Source organism: Coenobita brevimanus, chromosome 81 (assembly GCF_032717465.1).
Source record: "Coenobita brevimanus isolate Jiangsu-jjx chromosome 81, ASM3271746v2, whole genome shotgun sequence".
Classification (NCBI taxonomy): domain Eukaryota; kingdom Metazoa; phylum Arthropoda; class Malacostraca; order Decapoda; family Coenobitidae; genus Coenobita; species Coenobita brevimanus.
This window is the reverse complement of record NC_137034.1, coordinates 11,452,723-11,479,791: the sequence shown is the minus strand read 5'-3', so window position 1 is coordinate 11,479,791 and position 27,069 is coordinate 11,452,723.

Sequence of the window (27,069 nt, the reverse complement as noted above, 5' to 3'; positions counted from 1 at the left end):
CTCAGGGCTGCGTCATCACTTATTCATTCACAGTTTCTCTCCATTTATTTCTGTCATGCACAGCCACTCTTCCTTGCTCAACAGACATCCCTCTTGCATCCAGTGCTCTCTTCACATTGTCCATCCATCCTATTCGTGGTCTTCCTCTCAGCCTTACACCTCTCACATCAGATCTAGTTATCTTTTTCACCAATCGCTCATTATCCATTTTCTCCATATGCCCAAACCATCGCAACACCCTCTGCTCAACTCTACCAGCCATCTCCCGAACAACTCCAGTTCTCCTTCGCACTTCATCATTTCGTACCCAATCCATACGCGTCACTCCACACATACTCCTCGGACACCTCATCTCCATTACATTCAAACTTTTCCTCTCTGCTACACCCATATATATTCCATGTTTCAGCCCCATATAACGCAGTCGGTACCACAACACCCTCATACAGCCTTCTCTTTACATCCATTCTAAGCGAACGACTTTTAAACACTTTTTTCATTCCTCCCAGCACCCTTCCTACTTCATTTATTCTAAACTTCACTTCTACATCTATTCTTTCATCCAAAGCAACATGTGACCCTAGATATTTAAAACAATCTACCTCCTCAAGCAACTCACCATTCAAAACTATATTCATCCCCCAACCATCTATAAACCTCGTACACTTCATCACTTTACTCTTATTATTTACTTTCAATTTCCTCCTTTCACACACCCTTCCAAACTCCTCTACCAACTGTCTCAATCTCTCCTCTGAGTCAGTCACCAGTGCAGTATCATCTGCAAACAGCAGCTGCTTCAGATTCCACTCCCCACCATCAACATTCACCAGACTCAGACCTCCACCTAAAACTCTTGCATTCACCTCCCTTACAACACCATCCATGTAAATATTAAACAACCAAGGCGACATCACACATCCCTGTCGCAGCCCCACTCTCACGAGAAACCAATCACTCACAGTATTTCCCACTCTTATACACTCTCTACTATTTACATAAAAATTTTTCACCCCTTTTAGTAACCTACCATCAAGTCCATACAATCTTAAAACAGTCCACAAAGCCTCCCTATCAATTCTATCATACGCTTTCTCTAAATCCATAAATACCCAAAACACATCCTTGCCTTTCGCTAAATACTTTTCACACACTTGTCTCACAGCAAACACCTGATCAACGCATCCCCTCCCTCTCCTAAAGCCACACTGCTCATCACCAATCACTCCCTCTGTACCCTTTCTAACTCTCATAATTAACACTCTACCATACACCTTACCTACAACACTCAACAGACTTATACCCCTAAAGCTAGTACATTCATACTTATCACCCTTACCTTTATACAACGGGACCACACAAGCACTTGCCCAGTCAATTGGCACCATACCTTTCTCAAAGCACACATTCAACAATGTTACTAACCAGTCAACAATAGTCACCCCACCACCCTTCAGGCATTCCAAGGCACACCCATCCATACCTGCAGCTTTCCCTGTTTTCATCTCCTTTACTGCCTTCTCTACTTCCTCCTTCGTGAACAAAGAATCATTCAACTCTCCCAACACATTTATTCCTTGCACCCTTCCATCTGCCACAATCTCAGCCACCCTTTCCTCCCCTACATTTAACAACCTTTCAAAATACTCTGCCCATCTCTTCCTTACTGCATCCATCTCAATTAACATCCTTCCATCCTCTGCTTTTACTCGTTTTTTCTTCCCAGACTCTCCCTTTCGCACCCTTTTCACCTCCTTCCAAAATTATTCTGTTGAAAATTCTCTGTCAGCCGCCTACCCCACCTCTCATCTGCTGCCAGTTTAGCATCACGCACAGCCCTTCTCGCTCTATTCCTCTTTTCCTTATACCTTTCATATGACATCTAATCCTTCCTCTGCAGCCACACTTCATATGGACGTCTCTTCTCAGCCACAGCCATACTTACTTCCTCGCACCACCATTCACTTCCTTTTCTTACACCACCACCAACACGTCTCACACCACACACCTCTTCTGCATGCCCCACCACAGCACTCTTAAACAACTGCCATTCCTCCTCCACGCTGCCATCTTCCTGATCTTTCACTGCGTTCCACTCATCTTTCAATTTCTTCTGATACTTTATCTTCTCTCTTTTATCCAGCTCACTCACTTTCAAAACCTCCCTGCCACACCTAACCCTCCTAGCTCTCACCCATCTCTTACCTACTCTTAACTTTCCCTCCACCAGGTAGTGGTCAGACATACCTCCACCCTCCCCTCTCAGAACTCTCACATCCAACAATCTTCCTATTACGTTCCTAGACACAACCACATAGTCCATCAAGGCTCTATCAACAACCCTTCCACCTTCCTGTCTCACCCATGTATACTTATATCCTTCTTCTCAAACAGCGTATTCCCAATCACCATCTCTCGCTCAACACACATCGCTATCATTCGTTCCCCATTTTCATTTCTTCCAGGCACACCATGCATACCAACTACGCCTTCAACTGCTACATTTCCCACTCTAGCATTCAGATCTCCCATCATTACCACATTCACATTCGCTCCAAAACTCTGCAGACACTCATCAACATCATTCCAGAAAGACTCCCTCTCTTGTTCATCCCTTTCACTACCAGGCCCATATGCACTCACAAACACCCATAACTCACGTTAAAATTTCGCTTTCACCCACATCAGTCTCGATGACACCTTCCATTCAATCACACATTTCTGTACTTCCGGACTCACTAACAAGGCCACACCTTCTCTTGCCCTTCCTCTATCAACACCTGACAATCTTCCATTCACACTTCCAAACATAGATTCCCGCTTCCCTTTCATCTTCGTTTCACTCAGAGCTAACACATCCAACTTTCTTCTCACAAACATTCTTCCAATCTCCTCTCACGCACATTCATAGACCCAATCTTCAGGGTACGGGGATAACTCCATCCCCCATCCCTTTCTCTGGCCTGTCTCTTTTAGGAACTAATAAACAGAGGAGGGGGTCCCTAGTCTCCTCACCCCGCCCCTTTTAGTCGCCTTTTACGACACGCAGGGAATACTGTGGCAGTATTCTTCCTAACACAACCTGGCCGCAGAGTAGTAGTACCACCCCATAGTGCGGCCAGGTTGTTTCCCCCCCGCCATATATATATATATATATATATATATATATATATATATATATATATATATATATATATATATATATATATATATATTACAGTATAATTTAGGAGTTTTGGTTCGTCATGCAGGACGATTTCGCGATCTGAGCCGCGATCCGTAAAACTAACCTATTTATGATAATTTAGCATTCGTAACCATTTATTTATTTACATATTTATTCATTCATTGAGGGAGAAAGAAAAGAGTAATAATTACATAAATGACCATCCTCCTTTGCTTGTCCGTTCCTATAATAAATTTTAGGTTCGACTGATATGTCTTTTTGTGAATCAACCCACTGATCACTGGCTTTGGTATACAGTATAAAAATATAGTTACTCTTTCTTACTTAGCCTTTTTAATACACACGATGAGTAGTCTCATTCTGAAACAGGCTACCTTTCCACATTTTGTTTAAGTGTCAGTAAAACAGTTTGTCATGACTCACATTAAACACGGTGTCATCAAACTGGGTTGAATGCATAATAATTCACAGTTACCAGACTATCTACCTGTCTATCTATCAGTGTATCCCTGTCGCAAAATACCTTGATCCCTTAAAGGGTGGCCACAAAGAAATTGCCTCCAAGTTGCCCCATCCTCTGCCATTTGACTGTCCTCCCTCCACCTCGTTAGCAGTTTCATATATATCTCTCCTCTCCACCGCTTCGTCTCCTACTCTTTCTTTTATGCAAAGAAGAAGGAACCAAAGGCCAGAATCCGCAAACCATTAATCCCAAGTAAAAAAAAAAAAAGCTTGACAAGAGATCCAAATTCAATATCGGTTCATTTCGGGATGCCTGGACACACTGCGTTTGAAAGATTGGGGATCATAGGAAGTAGGAAATACAGAGGGAGACAGTTCCAGAGTTGACTTGTTACATAATTGAAGGACTGGAAGAAACAGTTAACTCTTGCATTTGAGAGTTGGACAGAAAAGGGATCAGAGTTTGTTGCTAGACTGGTGTTACGCTCACGTCGTATAGGTGGAGGGATGCAAGCAGACAGTTCAGAGAAGCAGTGACCAATGAAGTAGCGATAGAAAAGAGATAAAGATGCAAGAGTGCGAAGAAGAGGCAGAGGTTGAAGGGAACCAGTAAGAGGAGGAGAGTTAATGAGATGAAAAGCCTTTGGCTTCACCCAGTTGCAAGGAGCAGCACATGGGTAGCCTTCCCAAACGGGAGAGTTGTACTTTATGCTGGGGTGAATAAAATCCGTGTATAAAATCAACAACTGTGCAGAGGTAAAGAAGGTATGGAGTCGGGTTAGCACACCTAATCTCTTGGATGCAGATTTTATGAGAGATGTAACATGATCTTTCCAAGATAAATCCTGAGAGAATGAAACCCAGAATATATTTAAAGATGATGCAGGATTGGGCTGGATATTACTTAACATTAGTGGGTACTCCTGTGGAAGATTTTGTCAGGTTGTTAGGTGTAAAAACTGAGACTTCGATGCATTAAAAACAACAAGATTACTTTTACCCCAGTCAGAGATACTAGCCAAGTCAGATATTACGTATGCCATAGCCTCATCCCTTGTTTGTTGAAGTAATTGCTGCAATGGACGTTGCGGGAACCGACTGGAAAAGTGCAGGGAGGAATCGTTAGTGTATGAGTGGAGAGGATTAGATGTACAGCTAAGAAAGTCATTTATGAATAAAAGGAAGAGAGTTGGTGATAGGACAGAGCCCTGAGGAACACCACTACTGATAGATCTAGGAGAAGAACGGTGGCCGTCTACAGCAGCAGCTATAGGACGACCAGAAAGGAAGTTAGAGATGAAGGTACAGATAGAAGGAGAGATACTGTTAGAGGGCAGTTTGGAAATTAAAGTTTAGTGCCAGAATCGATCGAAAGCCTTTGAGATATCAAGTGCAGCGGTAAAACTTTAGCCAAAGTCCAGAAAGAAGGATGACCTGGAGTCTGAAAGGTAGGTGAGAAGATCGCCAATAGAGCTTCCCTGACGGAACCCATACTGACGATCAGGAAGAAGGTTTAAAATTTTTCTGTTAAGAAGAGACTCAAGAACTTTTGAGACATGATGTTAAAGCAGTTGGGCGATAGTTAGAGGGCTGGGAATGGTCATTCCTCTTTGGGACTGGCTGAATGAGAGCAAACTTCCAGCAAGAAGGAAAGGTATAAGTTGACAGACAAAGGCGAAGGGTTTATCTAGGCAGGGTATAAACACAGAAGCACAGTTCTTGAGGACAACATGAGGAACCCCATCAGGCCCAAATGCCTTGTTAGTATTGAGGTCTGTGATGGCAGAAATTACATCAGTTTAAGATATTTTTATGTCACCCATGAGGAAGTCAGAGGGGGGGAAGTGATGGAGGAACATTATCGGAAACGTCTAAGGTGGAATTGGAGAAGATAGCCTGGGCGAAGAGATATGCATCATGAGTAGAAGAAATAGGTACAGAGCCATCAGGGTAGAAAAGAGGAGGGAAGGATGATGAGGTAAAGTTGTTAGAGAGGTTTTTGGCAAGGTGCCAGAAGTAGCCGGAGGAATTCAAGCTGGAGAGTTGAAAGCATTGAGCACGGATGAAATTAGTTTAAGCAGAGTGAAGAACAGACTTAGCACGATTCCGAGCAGAAGCACAAAAAATATGTACTTCAGGGATGGGTTGGCTCCGGTACCTTTTATTGGCCCTCTCCTTCTTGTCGACATCATTGGAACAAACGTGATTAAACCAAGGCTTTCCTGCATTAGTCATAGGATATGAGAAAGGAATGTATGCTTCCATTTCTGAAAGAATAACCTCCATAATGCGTAAGGCACACTCAGATGGCTCCCCGCCATGGAGCCTCCCAATCAGCAACTCCAAAGTGCCACAGCCGACGTTTCCTTGGAGGGTCCATAGGCCGTACTGGAGTGATAGGACAGGCTAAGATAATAAGGTTGTGATCGGAGGAGCCCAATGGATAAGAAAGATTAACAGTGTAAGCAGAAGGATTAGTTGAAAGAAAGAGGTAAAATATGTTGGAACTCTCTCCAAGGTGGTCGGGGTTATGGGTAGGGTGCTGTACAAGCTGCTCTAGGTCATTAAGGATAGAAAAGATGTAAGCTTGTTCACCAGGTGGATCAGTGAAAGGAGAAAAGAGCCAAAGGTGGTGGTGAACATTGAAATCTCCTAGAATGGAGATTTCGGAGAAAGGAGAAACGGGTAGGATGTGTTCCATCATGGAAGTAAGACAGTTGAAGAATTTTTCATACTCAGTAGAATTAGGGGACAAGAAAACAGCACAGATATATTTAGTCAGAGAATGACAGGAAAGCCGAAGCCAGAGAGTAGAGAATTCAGACGAATCAAGTTCAGGAACACGAGAGCAAGATGAGTCATTGCATACATGTACATAACAGCCACCTTTGGGTTTGAAATGAGTATAGATTAAGTGGGATGATACAGAAAAGGGTTTGCTATCAATTGCTTCAGACAGCTGAGTCTCATTTAAGAACAGAAGGTGAGGTTTAGAGGAGGAGAGGTGGTGCTCAACAGAGAACAAGTTAGAGGAAAGACCGCGAATGTTGCAGAAATGAAGTTGAGTCAGACAGTGATTCCAGGCAGCTCGTTGTGTCGTCAGCGGGAGAGGGGCGGATGGTGGGGGCATTTATGCCCCCCCCCCCTTCCGGGGAACTCCAAGGTTTGGCTATTAGACTCCATTATTTCTTAAATTTTGAAAACGAAGTGTAGTGTGTATTGTGCATGTAGTTTGGTGTTGACAGAGAAACTTGTATTGGAGAGCATGCTGGTCTACTCTCTGTGTTACTGAAACACTGAAAAAGTTCAGCAAAAGAGGATGATCAGGAACTAGTCCCGAGGGCTGATGAAACAGAAGCTCCAGCTCTCCCTCTCATCAGCTTTTCATCCATCTTGGAAGTACTGCCCTGCTCGACTGGTGCTACAGTCTACTGTCCCCCTCCCCATCCCTCCATTTCGTCCTTCGGTCTCCCTCTCCCCATCCCTCCATCTCCTATTCCCCGTTCCCCCATTTCCTTCTGGGTCTCCCCTCTCCATCCCTCCATCTCATCCTTGGTCTCCTCCCCTCGCCCCACCTTCAGTAATCAGTCACTAAATCACGTGGTTACTCATCGCTCCCGTCTAAATGTATTGTACCTATGGGCACTGGTAATTACTTTACTATTTTGCGGCAGGTACAGAAAATTTATTACATTTTTTTTATTATTTCCAGATAAAATATAAAATGATATAAAAGTTTACACACTTCCCCTTCTGACATTCTTTCCTTCATTCTTTCCTCTTCCTTCTGCCTATGGGAGACTCTACACTGAGTGACAAGCCGAATGGTTTCCTGTACCAGGAAACCATTTACTACGTTGGGTGGTAACCATATAACCAAATTATGGCGTTTGGTGGTTTAGCGGGTAATTAAGGAGCTCCAATTGGATTGAGCCCGTGTAGGTTTATATCTAAAGCGTGGTTGGTGTTTATTGTTCACGTAATGCCACTCAGGGATGAATATATATATATATATATATATATATATATATATATATATATATATATATATATATATATATATATATATATATATTATTGTAGGCATAACTTCGATCTACCGTCTTCTTGGTGGTGTTGTGGTCTCAAAGGCTGGTCGGACTGACGGCCATGCGCCTTACGAGCCTCGATTCGAGTCTCTGCCAGGCGGCAGAAGGTGGTCCGAATTTATAATTTGTTAAGTAGTCTGGTGACCTATCATTAAATGTCCTGTTCACACACACACACACACACACACACACACACACACACACACACACAGATAGATAAATAGATAGATATGAATGCAAGTAGTGAGAGGGAAATGAGTGTGGGACGCAAAAGATGGCTAATAATATATGCCAATAACAAGAAAGCTCAATATACCATAACCTACCTAGCGCCAGGGCAATGACATACCCATAACTTGGACGATCCTCATAGCACGATACTGAACGTAACGTGGAGGAGTCTGTGTTACAATAATGTGAGCGGCGGCTGTACAGGAGGAGGTAATATCCCCAGGATATTAGCTTTCCTTACCATACCCGCTGTGATATGGTGGCCCCGTGTTGGAGTTTGTCAGTAATGCGGAGGAGGACATTACACTCTAGTCACTCCAACTGGGCCTAAAACTGTCATATCCCCACTTTGAATGCTGAATTGTAACAATAGATTAATAGTGCAACATGATGCTAGTCACAGAGAAGTGCTATGGAGTTTATGTAGTAGCAGTGGCTTTATATTTTTCTGCCACTGACGTTACGTGAAAATAAACTACAAAAAGACGAAAATCTGGGCCAATTTAAGGCAAATTAAGTAACTTCGTTGCTTAAGGCGGAAGAAAATGAGCTACGCAGACCACTGAAAATGCTTGTAGTTATTTTTTTTATTTTTATTTTTTTTGATTGAGAGGAAAGTTTATAGTTATTGAGTTGATTTATCGATTATTTTCGTGTTACAGATAATTAAACCTTGAAAATCTCTACACAAGCAGTCATAAATCATCCATATCCATGTCAGCATAGGCCACCACTGACACTTCACCATACGGTAGATCTTTCACCTTTACTTGACCCAGATTTTCGTCCTTTGATAGCTTATTTTACGTAGCTCAATGGCGGAAAAAGACAATAGGCATTCAAGACGGACCGATGGCAGTTTTAGGCCAGGTTAGAGTATGAGTATAGTTAGCCACTGCACTTCGCTGGATCGGGGTTTAACTAGAACCTATTTACTTAGACGCCTGGCGGTTTAGTGGTGTCAGGAACATGTGTGTCGGCCTTCTACCTTACGTGAATGTGCCACTTTTTTTTCGACAATTTCAAGCTAAAATTAGTTGTTGTTATGAATTTGTCAGTGTTTTAAGGTCATTTCAATAATACAAAAACGTAATCATTTTCCTGTGTCCGTAATATCTATCTATCAAACAATTGCCAGATACCTTAATCCCGTAAGGGGTGGCCACAAACAAATCGCCTCCATGTCGCCCTGTCCCCGGTCATTTCATTGCCCTGCTCCCAGATCACACTCGCCTTTCTCTTATACCTCTCCACTCCATCCATCCATCTCATCCTTGGCCTCCCCCTCCCTCTCCCTCCCCCCTCCAAACTCACTCATATACATTCTCCTTGTCATTGTCTCACTCTCCATCCTCTTCACATGGCCAAACCACCTCAGTGTGTTTCTCCTAATGCTTCTCATCACATCCACATCCACACCACAACGTTCCTTCACTTCCTCATTTGTCAGTCTGACTTTCCATGTGACTCCACATGCTCCTTTCAAATAACTCATTTCCTTTGCTCTAACTCTGGACATATGTCCTTCCAACAAGGTCCAAGTTTCACTTCCATACTTTAGAGTTGGTATCACAATACTCTCATGTAGCAGCTTTTTCACTTCCATGCTCACTTCCCTGTTTCCTATCACTACTTTCAAGCAACCAGCAACCTTTCTTCCCTGTTGTACCCTTTCAAGCACTTCACCCTCCAAACTTCCATCCTTACTCATCACACTACCCAAGTACTTAAACGCACTCACATTTTCCATTTCCTCCTCATCCAACCTCTCCTTACATTCACTGACTTCACATCTCTCGAAGAACATAACTTTACTCTTCCCTACATTAACCTTTAGATTCCGTTTCTTACACACAATCCCAAACTCATACACCAAGCCTTGCAGCTCCCCTTCGTCCTCACTTAACAACACAGTCTCATATGCAAAGAACAGTACAGGGAGTTTCCAAACACCGCCCTCTCTCACTAGGGCCACTCCAACATCAACTGCCTTACCTTGTATCACTTTTATAACCCCATCCATATACAGACTGAACAACCATGGAGATGTGACACATCTCTGTTTCAATCCAACCTGCAAATAGAAAAAGTCACTCAGTTCGCCATCCACACGCACTGCAGCCTTAGCACCCTCATACTGTACATACTCTTCATTGCCTTCAACAACTTCCTATCTGCTCCATATATTCATAATACTTTCCACAATCCTTGTCTATCCACCCTGTCATATGCTTTCTCCAAATCCATGAAGGCCTCTTACAGCTTCTTTCCCTTCTCTAGAAACTTTTCCACTAAAGATCTAAGAATGAATATCTGATCTACACAACCTCTTCCCTTCCTAAAAACCTCCCTGTTCTTCTCCAACTAATTCCTCTGTTATTTCTCTAACTCTGTTAATAAGTATCCTACCATATACTTTTCCTATTACACTAAGAAGGCAAATGCCCCTATGATTACCACACCCTTCTTTTCCCCCTTTTCTTTTGTACAGGGGAATAATTATACCTGATGTCCAATCCTCCGGGACTCTACCTTATCTGCCACATCCATTCTACTACTATCACGCCCCGATGCTCCAGGATTTCACCACACACTCCATCAATTCCTGGGGCTTTCCCCATTTTAATTTTCCTCATTGCTTCCACAACTTCCATCCTACTGATTTCTTCCTCTCTTCTCACATCCCTCCTTCTCCCAGCCATTCCCCAGCCAATTAAACTTGCATTATTTTCATTCTCCATGTTCAACAATTCCTTAAACTGTTCTCTTCATCTGCTCATTTTTACTCCCTTCTCGACTAGTAATCTACCATTTTATCTTTCACACCCCAAGTAACTAATCTGGCACCATAACTCTCCTTCCCTCCTTCCAGAACATTTTCTTACATTCCCTCCACTTTACACTCAAGTTTATTCCATATTCCTTATCCACTCTCTTCTTACTCTCTCTTACCAGTCTTTTCACCTCTCTCTTCCTATCTACATATAACTCTCTCTTCCTTCTCCCAACTTCTTCCACGTCCCTGTTTCTCATCCACTCACTATATGCTTTCTTCTTTTGTACCACAGCCATTCTCACCTCTTCATTCCGCCATGCTGTTTCCTGCACCCCCTTTCGTCTTCTGTTCACCCCACACACCACCTCACATGCTGCACAGATTTCTTCTGTGAATATCTTGCACACACCTTCCACGTCCCCCATCTGTTCCCATCCATATTTACCCAATCGTTCCTTCACTTCCCTCTTATAATACGTCTTTTTTCCATCTTCTTGAAGCCTTTCCACTCTCCTAATTTGAACAACATCCTCCTGGCCTTCCCTTCTTGTATTTCTCCATTTCATTATTACCTTGATTCTGACCACCACCAAATGGTGGTCAGAAGGTCCACTCCCCGAACGTCTATATACTCTTGCATCCATTACACGCCATCTCATCCTTTCATCCACACATACATAACCAATCATTGCCTTCCGTTCATTCAGTTCACCACCAATCGTTCTCATCAGTCGCCACGTATACCTATGGATCATTTTGAGTCTGAAGATGGAAGAGGTGGAAAGATTAAAATTAACCCAGTTTTGTATTACTGTACTTTCAGGATAATTTTGCACTGTTTACGCTACTCGAACTTTCCGTAAATCAAAACAAGAAAGAGTTTGTTTATTGTTTAATTTATTTTCCCTCGTCTGCCTACGTCGGCCTTTCGTTATAGGTAGAAAAACGACATAGAGCAGTAAATCTGGTTTACAGTAGTTTTTTTTTTAATTTACGAACTCCCGTTAATTTTGAAGATTTTTTAAGTATAAGAATGATGCTCCTCTGTAATGGTTATGCTACTCTTTCTAATTTCAAAACTCTTTTTTTCTCTCTCTCTCTCTCTCTCTCTCTCTCTCTCATCTTCAATACCACTTTATTTTGCTTACTATCCTAACCTCTTCCTTTCTCTATATATTTCCTTTTTCATTGTTTCCTTGGTCATACATTCTTTCCATTGATATTCAGCCATCTCTTAACCTTTTCGCTATAATAATATATTTACATAATAATCTTATCAGATAAATTTACTGATAGATAGACCTCACGTGGTAAAAGGGTTAAGAATAGACAGGAATCAAAACAAAATTCTAAAACAGATGGACTAACAAACAGGCAGGGAGAGATCTGAAACACACACACACACAGACACACGCACACACACACACACACACACACACACACACACACACACACACACACACACTCTCATGCACGCCAACACTAGGATAAATTTCAGTATAGAAGTCAGCTTCCACACTGATATCAGTGCTGTCTTATTGCTATTATTTTGCAACACTATTAGCAGGATTTAAGAGTAATGATCCTCCTCTACAGTGCAATGATGAGAAACTGCCTGGAGTGTCAGGGAATCATTTACAGTATTTTCACTGAACCTAAATATGACATAATTATTGATACTTGTTAAGCAGCAGTGCCAATAACACCCATGGCAATATAAATGTACTATGATAAGCGTGAGTGTATAAACAAATGGGAATCAGGCGCATAATAGATTTTTTAAAGAGTTTCAGTGACAATATAAGAGGTAATTATTCCAAGATTTGAACAGACGTGAAATTTAAAATTAGATTAAGTGAATTTTTTCCCTACGAAATCTTCCACTTGTATCTGCACAACAGGCATCTCTTCATCTGAATTTGGGCCAGTTTTTCGACGTTTTGCAGCTTATTTCACGTAGGTTATTAACGGACTGAGACAATATAGTGGTTCGGTGTTGTTTTTATAGCACTTCTTTGTGACTAGATCAATACTCTCGTGTTACTGTGTTGTTATAACACAACAGCGAAGAGGGAGGGAAAGCAGTTTTAGGTCGTTAGAGTAAAAAGGGTTTTGTAGTAAACTGGCTAACACATTTCAGAAAACTGATTACGAGGCATAGCATTCATACGGATTACTACAACCTTTTTACACTAAATTAGCCTAATTTTGCTACATCCCCATCATGAATGCTGAGTTGTAGGAGTACATTTGCACTGGAATGCGATGCTGGTCGCAAAGAAATGCTACGGAAAGAATGTACTGTAGAGCATTTGTCCTGTCTCTTCTACCTCTGAGATACGTGACATAACCCAGTCTGAGCCAGGTTAGAGTAAAAAGAGTATAGTCGATTTAAGTATGGTTAGGAAGGTCTGGTGTTGCCAAACAGATCTAGATAAAGTTCTTATAGGGGAAAAGACAATAGCATCATTCTTTGACAACTCGCCACTCTTCCAGGTAATTAAGTAGTAAAAATTATTGTGTTATTCCTGTTTTTAAGGGAAATCAGTAATACTTTGCGGATAAGCATTGTCAGCGTGTCTGTGTGTTTGTCTGTTTGGACCCCCTCGGATTTCGAAGTGCCATACACAGGGGTGTAGCAAAAGGGAGGGGGGCGAGGAGGCGGCCGCCCCCTCTTGAGGATCTTGAAATCGTTCGGGGCTAAAAAATGATAAATAAATCTTAAAAAAATAAATAAATAAAATACCTTCTAAAGAGAAAGAGAGAGAGAGAGAGAGAGAGAGAGAGAGAGAGAGAGAGAGAGAGAGAGAGAGAATCATGCTGAGCCAACATCATGCAGACATAATTTTGGATCGGTTCTCAAAGAGAAAAGCAAGAAGACTTAATCTCCTCTTAGGGATACACAGTACTGTCATGGCATGCAAAATTGCTGATAGCATATTTATGTTACTAGAATTTTTTTTTTTTTTTTTTTTTTTTTTTAGATATAGCGGTTATAGAGTACCAGTACAAATTAAATTACATTTATTTGTCTCGGTTCGAAATCTTATGTTTTTGTTAATCAGTGTTTCTTTCTAATTAAATTAACCATAACTGTGATTTCTTAAGCAATATCTGTTCAAAGTATGACAACGATCAGCTTGAATGAGTGCTAGAGCTTTTATTGCCTGGGATCAAAGCAGAAATCAGGTGTGTCTATATATATACTATCACGGGGGGATTTGAAATTCATGAATTAAAAATACTAAATGTTACTTGGAAATAGAGACAAGGAATTGACTAGTGAAAGTCAAGTAGTAACTTTTGCTGTATACCGGCTTACTTCGCCGATTCTCTAAGGACGAGAATTTATATATTTTCTCAACAGTACACAGCAGAGCCTAATTACTCATGAGTGCTGTTTGTTAGTACTGTTAGCCTCTTGAGAAAGTGACTCCACCCCTGACAATCAATAACTAAAGCTAATAATAATAGACAGGTTCTTGTCGGTGCTTAACTCCTGGTTGGCACAACGGATTTAAGTTTGATACAAAAGAACTGGCCTAAGTACCAGTTATGGATAATGTAAAGTTTATGCAAACTAGGAGTGGCAACTAAAGTAAGCTTAATATGGAGAAACAAAACACGATTCTAATTACATTAGGCTCGAAGAAAAGAACTGTAAATTTATTTATTACAATAAAATATATTTATGTTATATGAATCTCAAAATGAATTCAGAAGGGGAATTCAGTCACTAGGGGATTCATGAATTCAAACAACAAAGAGAATACACTCACTCGTTCATTCAAAAGCTAATCAAGCTTAAGCCTAGAAAAACGAACAGAAATACTGGTCAGTGGAGGGACGGAGCCGAGCGAAAGACTGGATGTCTGCGTGATGAACACCAAACGCTGCTATTAGCTGCAAGCCTGCTTCGCCAATTCACCATCTAGGTGGAGATTCAGGAATTTGTTGTACAATGGAGGTGCTGCTCTACGCTGGGCACAAACGGTCCTATCCTAGAGGCAATTGAAGGCTGACCAAGTTCAAACAGGGAAGGGAGCCAAGAGCTGGTCATGCTAGCCGGAAGTAGGCATGGCCTAACTTCAGCGGTCAATGGAGGGAGGGCGAACGATATACGCTTACAATAAATCACTCAGTGAAAGCACTAATGTCAGACATAAGAGTGGTCACTTATGATACAGTGACAAATGTTCTGAAAACCATCCCGATCGAAGTCAATAAGAGGACGGTTGAAATGAGTCATGTCCAATGGGAGTTCCTCTAGAGTTCGTTGTTTTCTCACCAATGTACAATGTCACGAATTTGTATAAATACACTCGTGCGAATTCGTGGCATTATGCCCCATCAATATAAACTTTTTCTTCAAAAAAATTTTATGATATACATACATATAAATCCTAACTCAGTCACACAAGATTCACACTGTGGTGTGTGTACTATCCTGCTACAGGAGAAAATCACAGTCGCCAATGACCGAAAAAAACTCGCATTTATATTAACCCGCGCCGTCCCGGCGACATGAATTAAAGCGGCAACATTGCAAGGTCCCTAATTTGCACAATTTTCAATTTTCGCGAGTGATTTCACGAGTGATTTTTGGCATGTATACACGGGACACCTTCCTCTATTCCTCTACAAGATGCCAAGCAGGAACAATGCCTTACACCGCATAATCTCTCCCCCCCCCCTGCATGCCATTGTCTCGGGAATTCACCCGTTACCAGTGACCTGGCCAATAAAGACATTCAGGGCCAGAGTGATTCCCCAATCGATGACAATGTGGAGGACAAAGTTTACATAGCATTAGAGGAAGAAACAGTCAGAAATGATGATCAGGTAATGTGGGAAAAAAAAGGTCATGAATGGTGATGAGTTAGTGAGTGAAACAATGCTAATAATGCCTATATTACTGTTTGAAAACCAATATACTCTTGTACTACATATAAATTCGTACCAAGTAAATAAATAAATACTGTTTATGAGTGGATAAAATAGTTACCCTCCCATAGAACTCGTTTTCTTTGGTGCCAGCCTGTTAGAAAACCCAGTCAGGTAAGGAAGTACTCGTACCTAAATCGCGTATTTTAAACCTCAGGTGAGGGATTTCTCTATGAATTTTCGATGTTTCTCACCAGAAGCGGATGTTTGGGCCAAAAAAAAAAAAAGGTCCAAAAACGTCGGGATGGGGCAGGTTAATAAAAGCAAGCCTGAGGGAAAAAACTCCGTGACAATGGTGAAAAATCCTGTACTCATGTCAAACTGAGTGAAAAGTTCACTAAATTTACATTAACAACTAGTTGTTATGTAGCATGGTGTATGTAATACACAGTGTAGTTGTGACAGTTGTAGTGTAACTGTAACTATGTGTAAAATGATATGATACAAATCAGTTAAAAATAGAGACGACAAGGCAGAAGAGAAGAGGCGGCAGAGGCAATCAGCTGATCTGCACAGGAAAACTGCTATTCCTGCCAACTGTACCTGCGAAATGAATCAAGGTGAAGAACCAAAAGTGTCTGTGTGACAAACAATTTTTTTTAAATTACAATTTCTCTCATTGCCTAGCAGTCATTACATATGCAACAAAAAGTACACCCTAGCCGAAAATTTTAAGTGATAGCCAAAGCTTTGTACATTCGAGGTCACCATTATTTTCTAACTGGATATATTATTAACCAGGAAACGCAGTCCCAGGACAGAATCTCAAAGGACCCTTGTAGTTTACTGGTTAAACCTACATTATTATTAACCAGGAAATGTGATCCCAGGACAGAATCTTAAAAGACCCTTGTAGTTTACTGGTTTAACCTACATTATTATTAACCAGGAAATGTGGTCCCAGGACAGAATCTCAAAGGACCCTTATAGTTTACTGGTTAAACCTAACTCTACACTTATGATTAATATTGGCAAGCTGAGAATCCCTACTCAATCTTGGGCAGGTCACATTTTAACACCCAACGTGGGTGTGAACACTCATGTGGATAATGTGCATTCTCTGGGAATCCTCAGAGAGGCCCACAGCTCGAGACACCACAAGGTAAGTCAAACACAGCCTCGGATTGTCCCTACATGGACTCGAACTTTCCACTTAACCTACAGAATACATGTATATACAGGTCCTGGACATAATGTGTCTTGTGGGACCAACGGACAAGACATCAGGTCTTACTGGTACACTAATAACTGGGAACCACGCTAGTCCTTGGATTGCATAAATCTCTGAGGATGCCTGTCTTACGGAACCCAGCATACAACAGTTACCCGTGTTAGTCATCAGTTAGCAGGCGAGACATAAGGTCTGTGCCTACAGTGTCACTTCCCTTGATGTATCTCACAACAAAGTTAAACTGCTGCAAATACAGTGTCCAGCATGTCAGTCTTGCACTAGCCATCATAGTCTTGCTGAGACTAGTGAGTGGGATATGATCGGTTTCCAGAGAGAATGGTGCTCCATATAGATAATAATAATATTTCTTAACACCATCAACCACGGGCAAGAGTTCCTTCTCAACAGTACTGTAATTCCTCTCGGTGGGTTTTAGCTTATGGCTGTGGTATGCCACTGGGAAAATTCCACCTTCCGATTCTTGCATTAATACGGTACCTACTCCATCTTGTGAAGCATCAGTGCGCAGTATGAAAGGTTTGTTGGAATCAGGCAACTGCAAGATAGGCTCTTTACACAGCATATTCTTAAGGGTGGCAAAAGATTTCTCTTGCGCTTCTCCCCATTCAATGGTGTTTGGAGCATTTTTCCGAAGCACCTCATACAACGGTTGAGAAATGAGAGCAAAGTTGGGGATAAAACTCTTATAATAACCTACTAGGCCAAGGAATGCCCTAACCTGTTTCTTGGTCAGGGGTCTCGGGCCTTCCCTAACCTTTCTGATCTTGTCGCACTGACACCTGCAGCGATTGCCGCCAACAATATGTCCGAGGAACACCACCTCACTGTGCACAATTTTACACTTGTTAGGCTTCACAGTCTTGTTGAAACTCTGGTGTCTACTGAAGATAATTTCCAAGAGTCTGAGGTGCTCCTCCAACGTGGTAGAATGAACGAGGACATCGTCAACGAACATTTCTACTCCTACAATTCCATGGAGCACTTGTCTCATGGCACGACTGAATACTGCTGGGGAATTGGTAAGTCCAAATGGGAGGACTTTATACTGATACAACCCCCTAGGAGTAGCAAAGGCAGTGAACTGATGGCTCTCGGGGTGAAGGGGAATCTGAAGGAATCTCTTCGCCAAATCAAGCTTCGTGAAATATCGTGGCCCTGCCAGCTTGGGGATGGCAATGTGGTCGCGCATTGGCTCAGCATCCACTTTGGTGATTGCATTTAGCCTCCTATAGTCGCCAGAAATCCTGCCTCCACCATCCTTCTTGCGGGCTACTACCATTGGACTACAGTAAGGAGATGAGGACTTTTCAATAATACCTGCAGTTTCCATGTTAGCAATTTCATTGTCTACTGCGTCCAGTAGTTGCATGGGAATTAGATATGGCTTAACCTTTACGGGAGTATTGCTGGTCAACTCAATTTTGTGACATCAACCTTTGCGAGTCTAGGTTGGTCAAAGAAGACATCAACATACTGACAGAGCAGTGACCTTACGGCATTCTGGTCACCTAATGCTAAGTCAGTGTTAAGTAAGACATCTCCGACAGTCTCCTCCTGACGGGACTGAACGGTTAAGGGCTCGTCATCATGGTCATCAGCTGGGATCACCGCAGCTGCCCTGGTCTCTTCCAGTGGCTGGTCACTGTCATCAGCTACTCGTAGGCCAGTCTCCTCGGGGTCTGACTCATGATAAGCCTTCAACATGTTAACGTGGAACCTTTTACGAAGATTCCCCATCTGGATGATATAGTTGAGGTCTGAAATGCATTCTGCTACATCAAATGGACCCTTCCACTGCGCCAACAACTTGTCCTGGGCAGTGGGAGTAACATGAAGCATTTATCGCCTGGACTGAACTTACGAAGCTTTGCCTTCATATCATAATAAGCTTTCTGAACTTCGCGGGCCTTGATCAGTTCTCCCTTCACTATCACGTCGACTGGAGGTGGTCAGCTAGATCAAGGACGTAGGTGTAGGTGGTCTTGACTTCAGGGTCAAGTTCTTCATCGTCCCATAGCACGCAAAGGAATTGAAGTGGTCCACAGACTGACCTTCCATACACCAGTTCAATAGGCGAGAACTTCAAACAATGCTGTGGGGCTTCTCGATAAGCAAATAGAAGAGGAGCAATGAACCACGGCCATTCATTTGGCTGTTCGGCTGCCATGCACTTTAACATTTTCTTGAGAGTCCCATTGAACCTCTCACACAACCCATTACACATGGGATGATAGTGCATAGTTAGCAAGCCTCAGATGGACAACAACCTGAATGCTTCGTTCATAATTGCAGAGGTGAACTACGAACCCCGGTCACTTAAGACCTCCTTGGGGATACCTATGCGACAGAACACTTCAATCAATGCCTCAGCAACAGTGACGGCCTCTATATTCTTAAGGGTACGGCTTCAGGCCACCGTGTGCTGAAATCAACGATAGTGAGGATATACTTTGATCCATCACTTGCCCTTGGAGAGATTGGCCCAACAACGTCAACTGCTACTCTCTCGAACGGTTCAGAGATTATAGGCATTGGTTTCAATGGCACAGGACGGACACGTCCCTCGTCAGTGGTACACTGACACACATTACAGGAATGCACAAGCCTAGTTATTTCATGTCCCATTCATCGCCAGAAAAAGTCAGCATGGATGTGGTCAGAGGTTTTCTTTTGGCCCATGTGACCTTCCATCACTGAACAATGACCTAATTCAAACACTGCTCGGTGATACTTCGCGGGAACAACGAACTGCAGTCGAACCTCACCCTGGGATGTTTGTGACTCACAGTACAGCCGTCCTTGCTTATGAAGGAACCTGGCTTGATCTCCCCATGAATACTTAACCACATTACCCTCCAGCTTCTTAGGCACTGAGGCAAGTGTCGGGTCGGACTGTTGTTCTTGCACAACATCTTGACTATGAATCAGGTCTTGCGGCATTGCAATGGTCAATGGGGTGACACGATTCAGAACCTTGGTCATGGCTCATGTTACTGCAACAGCCGAAGTCTGAGAAGCAACATCTACAGCAACTATTTTTGATGCCTGGAATGTTGCCAATAATGAGGTCAAGCAAGGTTCTGGCATGACAACAGCAGCTGTCAAGCCAGTGTAGAAAGGAGATGCCACCTGGATACGTGTCTCAGGGAACAATTTCACTGATAAATCAATAAGTCTAACTTGGATCTGCTTACCTGTGCACTCTTCAGGCCAAACTAAATTCTGCTTGACAGAGGAACCGTTATCTCTCAGAACACTTACGGAAACACCTCCCACAAACCCTGGCTGAACAAGAAAGGCAGTGTTGCTGGTGGAAGGGTCTCAGGAGGTAGCAGCCAGTCATTGATGAGACTTCAGAACAAACAATGCAATAAATGTGGCGCCTTGAAAACTAGATGCCTGAGGGGTCGTGCTCACCATCTGAGGAGTTGGATCATTGACCACCTGTGATGGAGAGTTCATTGTCGCTGGGGGACTAGTGAACTGTGGAGAATTACCTGTACTGGTGGGAGCGACACCACTGTGTGCTTGTTGAGGAATGAAGGCTGCATGTGCATCCTGCCTCCGATACACTAAGGTCGATTGTCTTGACTGAGGTTTACATGGTTTGTCTTTGCTCTGGTGCTGCTTGAAATACCGGTACTGCTGCTGGTTAAGGTTCTGCTTGTCGTACCTCTTCCACTCAGGTTTCTGGGTATTTTGCCCTTGGTCCTTCTTCTGTGGTTTGTTTGGACCTTGGCCATTATTCTGAGAACAGCCTTGATGCTGGGGTTCAGTCTGAGACGGTTTCCCAGATTTGTCAGCTTTCCTGTTCCAGGTGTGTTGCTTACGAGTTTGATACCTGTACACAGTGAAGAATGCATCAGCCTTGTCCACCATTTGGCTGGCATCCCTTACCTGGCAGATCTTAAGCTAAGCCAGAAGCTCAGCAGGCCACAACTTTTCTAGCTGCGTGCACAGCATAAGGTCTATTATCCCCTCTCGCATGATAGGGTTTCATCTTTCTCCATCCACTCATCTAAGTAAGCAGTAAGTCGATCAAAAAACTGAACAGCAGTCTCCTTTTCTTGTAGATGCACCCTCATAAACTGACTCCTGGTGTCGTCAACTGTGGGACCTATGCTATGATGAGTGCGGCCTTCATCATCTCATATGAGATTGTCTCCACGAATTCTGTGGAGAATATCGAGGGCAGGGCCCTCAAAACAAACTAAGAAACTGGAGCCACTTAGCTGCCTCAATCCATCCGGTACAGCTGTGCCATGTCTTCAAAACGAGCTATGAACGGCTCGACTTGCTCGCCTTGTACGAAGGAAGCTCGAGGCACGGGGTTGCCAGAACATGTGAAGGGAGAGCACTCGTGGAGCTTGGGTTAGCTGTACTAGATGTGCCAAAGCCAAGAAGTCTTGCTTGAGCTTCAGCATCTCAAGTTCATGTTTCTCACGTGCCTCGCACTTAGCACATTCGTATTCTCGTTCTCTCTCTCGTTGTTCTCGCTCGTGTTCACGTTCTCTCTCTCGTTGTTCTTGGTCATATTATGTTCTCTCTCGCATTCCTCGCGCTGAATTCTACACTCTTCATGGGCATCATTCTCACGCTGCTGCTCGTAACTAATCCGTGAGAGCACATACTCTTTAATTTGTTGGGGATCGGTAAGCCCCATATCTTTGGCTTCCTGTACATATATATTAGTAGCCATGATGCTAACTCAGTTAAGGCTAAGTAGACTAAAGACTGAGTACTGACTGCTGTTCCACAGAGAAATACTAATTATCAAAAGTAAAGAATATAGGCACAGGCTGGTGGTTACCAGTTTAATCTAGTTAAACTGATAAAGAAAATAAGAAGAAAAATGCAACTGACTGGGAAAACTATTACGTAAATTTAATAAAAATGAATCAGTAACTACCAGTAAGATAGTGCCTATACGCTTTAATGATAAGAAATACCTAGGTGTGAGTGAGTATTATTTCGTTAATAACTTTAGGAGTTAATATCTTGGAATGAGGTCGCCAGATGTCACGGGGGGATGTGAAATTTATGAATTAAAAATACTAAAAGTTACTTGAAAATAGAGACAGAGAATTGACTTGTGAAAGTCAAGTAGTAAGTTTTGCTTTATGTCGACTTACTTCGCCGATTCTCTAAGGAAGAGAATTTATAAACTTTCTCAACAGTACATGTCAGGACTCCATAATATAATAATACAACTCATAGATAGATAGATAGATAGATAGACAGAAGCATCAAGCCAGGGTGTGAGATAGGAAGTGTGTCAGCGAGAATCGACCAAAAGAAAATGAGTTCAGCAAATACTTAATGAACAGTATGCCAGCAGGCACAGGAAGCACTACATACACACAGACATACAGGGTCCTAGAAGCTTCCACGACAGTATAGCCCACATGACACGACCCCTGCTAAACGAGAACGTAGGAATCAGAGATCAGAAAGGGGCTAGCCATAGAACCTACAGGCAGTAGAGGGAAGGAGGCTAGCAACAGGGGCAAAAGAGTGGGAGAGAGATAGAGTGAGACAGTGGGAAGTATCAGTGGGACTCTACTTCATTCGTGTGTGAGAGACTGTTAATATTTCCATGACAAATAAAAATAATCCCATACTAATCTTTACCTCTCCTGTCATTGCATGACAAAGGAAACAAAGATTATCTACTTACAAAACTACTCATGTTTAACAATCGCTCATCCATGAGTCTAATATATGTATAACTGATCTACAAAACACAGTACAAGAAGCTACGAAGTTTCTACAAAAGATGGTGGCAGCAAAAGTACAAACCTCGTCTACGAATCAACAGTGAATTTCTACAGAAACAGGTAAGACCCTAACCAAGATTAGCTTCAGTTCTACAGTGAATTTCTACAAAAGCAGGCGAGACTGTAACCAATATCAGCTACAGTTCTACAGTTGATTCTACACTATCAGGAAACTACAATTCTACAATCAAGTACTCTCAAGCAAGTGTACAGCAAGAAGAACAAGTTTACAAGTTTACAAGTTTAGGTTATGAATCTACGAGTTTACGAGTCTGTGAGTCTACGAGTCTACAAGCCTACGAGTCTACGAGTCTACAAGCCTACAAGTCAACGAGTGTACAGTTGAGTCTACATTATCAAGATAGAAAACACACAATACCTCTTACAACCAACAATTCACAACCAGCTCCTGACAGTATTCTCTCCAACCTCCCCTCCGTCTCCCCGATCATCATGCTGATGCAGAGGTGAAGAGGTCACACGACACCTTGCCAGTAGTTTAACAAAATATTGATACAATCTTCCAGTTTCTACGACGAACCAACAAACTACTGTACAACCATCTACGATCAACTGCAAGTAACAAGTCTACGAGTCGTCTGTATAATCCTCTACACACACCTACAAGTAGTGACATTCTTCATCCTACAACAAGTAAATCACAAGAAAAAAGGACCGAGAATAGATTGAGAAAGAATAGCAAAACAAGAAAACGAAAAGCAAGAACACAACAACGACCACCAGACCACCACCCTTCTCTCCAACCGCCCCCTACCTCCACCAACATCACCATGCTGACACAAGGAGTGAAGAGGTCAAGATGACGAAGCAAATACCAAGCCCATATTCACGACTCATCTTACCTTTCTTTACTCATTTACCCACCACAGCTACCAGAGGGTGAGAAGTCGACATCACTGTGCGTGTTTGCTGAGACAACGCCACATCAATCAACTCATGTGTGACACCGCCATTCACCACCACTCACACCATTCCCACCTCGGTAAAAACTAGTGAGTTACAGAGTTACTTCATTCATACAAAACAGTGGTAGACAAAAAAATACTGCACAAACATATAAAATGTAAAATGTAGTATTACTGGATCATTGAAATAGTAACATGAATATTATATCTATACAATATTATAAACAATGTTATGAACTAATAGATTAGCTTATGTCAATGATGATTGCTGTCGGAGGACCACCAGTTGGCGTGACCGGGCGATGTCAGGACTCCATATTATAATAATACAACTCATAGATAGATAGATAGGTAGATAGACAGAGGCACCAAGCCAGGGGGTAGGAGAGGAAGTGTGTCAGCACCCTTGCAACTCTTAAGTGAAGGAATGCTGGTCATGCACCGGAAGCTGTATATACACATAGACATACAGTGTTCTAGAAGCTCCACAACAGTATAGCCCACGTGACACGACCCCTGCTAAACGAGAATGTAAGAATCAGAGCTCAGAACGGGGCAAGCCATAGAACCGGCAGGTAGTGGAGAGATCAAATAAGAAGAGGGGTCCAACTAGACTTAGTAAATTAAGTCCTAGTGTAATACATACGCTGCTCAACTTAGACTTTCTTTGAAGATAGTAAATCAAGATCAACTCCCTGTATTCATCTTTAACTCCTCCTGCTCTTCAATTACCAAAGTAACTTTAACCAAAACTCAAGACTTACCTATTACAAGACAAAGAGTTACATATATATAAGTGGTGGCTACGAAGTTCTCAACATACACAGCAGAGCCTAGTTATTCATGAGTGCTGTTCGTTAGTACTGTTAGCCTTTTGTGAAAGTGACTCCACCCCTGACAATCGATAACTAAAGCTAATAATAACAGACAGGTTCTTGCTGGTGCTTAACTCTTGGCTGGCACAACGGACTTAAGTTTGATACAAAAGAATTGGCCTAAGTACCAGTTATGGATAGGGTAAAGTTTGTGCAAACTAGAAGCGGCAACTAAAGTAAGCTTAATGTGGAGAAATAAAACATGATTCTAATTACATGTAGCTCAAAGAAAAGAACTGTAAATTTATCGATTACAATAAAATATATTTACGTTTATGACTCTCAAAATGAATTCAATAAGGGAATTCACGGTCACTAGGGGACTCATAAATTCAAATAACAAAGAGAATGCACTCACCCACTTATTCAAAAGCTAATCGAGCTTAAGCCTAGAAAAATGAACAGAAATACTGGTCAGTGGAGGGATGAAGCCGAGCGAAAGACTGGACGTCTGCATGATGAACACCAAACGCTGCTATTCGCTGCAAGTTCACTCTACCAATTCACCATCTAGGTGGAGATTCAGGAATTCACTGTACAAAGGAGGTGCTGCTCTACACTGTCACAAATGGTCCTATCCTATCCTTGAGGCGACTCAAAGCTGACTAAATTCAAAAGGGGAAGGGAGGCAAGAGCTGGCTGTGCTTGCTGGAAGTAGGCGTGGCCTAACTTCAACGGTCAACAGAGGGAAGGCGAACGATATGCGCTCACAATAAATCACTCAGCGAAAGCACTAATGTCGTGCATAAGAATGGACACTTATGATACAGCGACAAATGTTCTGAAAACCATCCCGATCGAAGTGAATGCAAGGACGGTTGAACTGAGTGATGCCCAGTGGGAATTCCATTAGAGTTCGTGGTTTTCTCACCAAAGTACAATGTCACGAATTTGTATAAATACACTTGCGCGAATTTGTGATATATATATATATATATATATATATATATATATATATATATATATATATCATCACCATCCGGACCTCCTTTACCACTCTAGGGCAGGGTGAGGAGTAGCAATGTCCAGACAGCTCAAATTTACCCAGTCCAATGGGCCAGGCTTCCATTCACTCATCATTCAAGCCCCCTGAAGCCTGGCTCTATCGGATACACCCAAAATATTCACCACATTGTGTAGCTTCACATAAATGTATCTGGTAGAGTCAGCCCGGATGCTGCCACGTTAAAAAAGGGTGCTAAATCCATGATCACACACTTCTCTTCACAACATTCATCCAATGAGCTCGATCTCTTGTCAGTTCCCTAACCTCACCGATTTCCAAACCTCTCTTCCTCTCACATTCATTCACCATATCTCTCCACCTTCTCCTTGGTCTACTTCTCCTCCTCCCTCCTTCAAATTCGGTCACATATACCCTTTTCACTATTTTATTGTTATCCATTCTCTCCACATGACCATAACATCTCAGCATACTCTCTTCGATTATGGTGTCCACAGACTTCCTCACTCCACATCTTTCACGAATCACATTATTTCGTACCCTATCTATCCTCTGTACTCCACATTCATTCCTTAGCAGTCCCATCTCCACTGCTCTTTAGTCTTGACTTTTCATTTTCATGCCACACCATAGTCTCACAACTATATGTTAAAGCTGGTACTAACACGCCTTAATATAATACTCGTGCAGCTGCAACACTCAAGCCTATGATTCTTGTCAAGGCCTTCATTGGACCAGCTACTTTTCTTTCTTGTGTCACTCTAGTTTCAACTTCTTTTGTACATTTTCCTTTCTTTTCTATCACTGTACCCAGGTATTTGAACTCTCTCACCAATTCCAGTCTTCCTCCATTCACTGTAACATCACACTGGGAATCGCCTTCTCTCTCAATAACCATCACTTTACTCTTTTCAACATTTACTTTCAAGGCACGACGCTGATAGACATCAGTAAAACTCCTCAGTAGCCTACCAAGTTCATGTCAGGTATTTGCTAGCAGTAGTGGATCATCATTGTACAACAAATTTGAGATATTCATCCATCACCATTCATTAGCAATGCCATCCCACTCTCCATTACTCGTGTTTTTACTTCTCTCATCACCTCATCCATATATATATATATATATATATATATATATATATATATATATATATATATATACTGAACAGCCATGGGGACATCACACACTCTTGTCGCACGTCCACACCGATCGTGAACCATTCACTTAGATGCCCATTAACCATTACACATGCATCACTACCATCATAAAAATTCTTGACGGCATCTAGCAGCTTAGCATCTACTCCACACCGTACCTGCGCAAAACTTTCCACAATCCTTCTCTGTCCACTTTGGCGTATGTTTTTTCCAGATCCATGAATGCCATAAATAACTTATGGTCCTTCTCATAAGCCTTCTCTGCTATCTGTCTCACTGCAAATACTTGATCCACACATCCTCTGCCACTCATAAAGCCACCCTGTTCATCACTCACTGGGACTTCTGATATCTCTCTTACTTTCTCTATAATAATTCTTCCATATACCTTCCCTACCACACTCAAGAAACTTATGCCACGATAATTCTTGCACTCACTTCGCTCACCTTTATTTTTGTACAGGGGTACAATCACAGCCTTTTCCC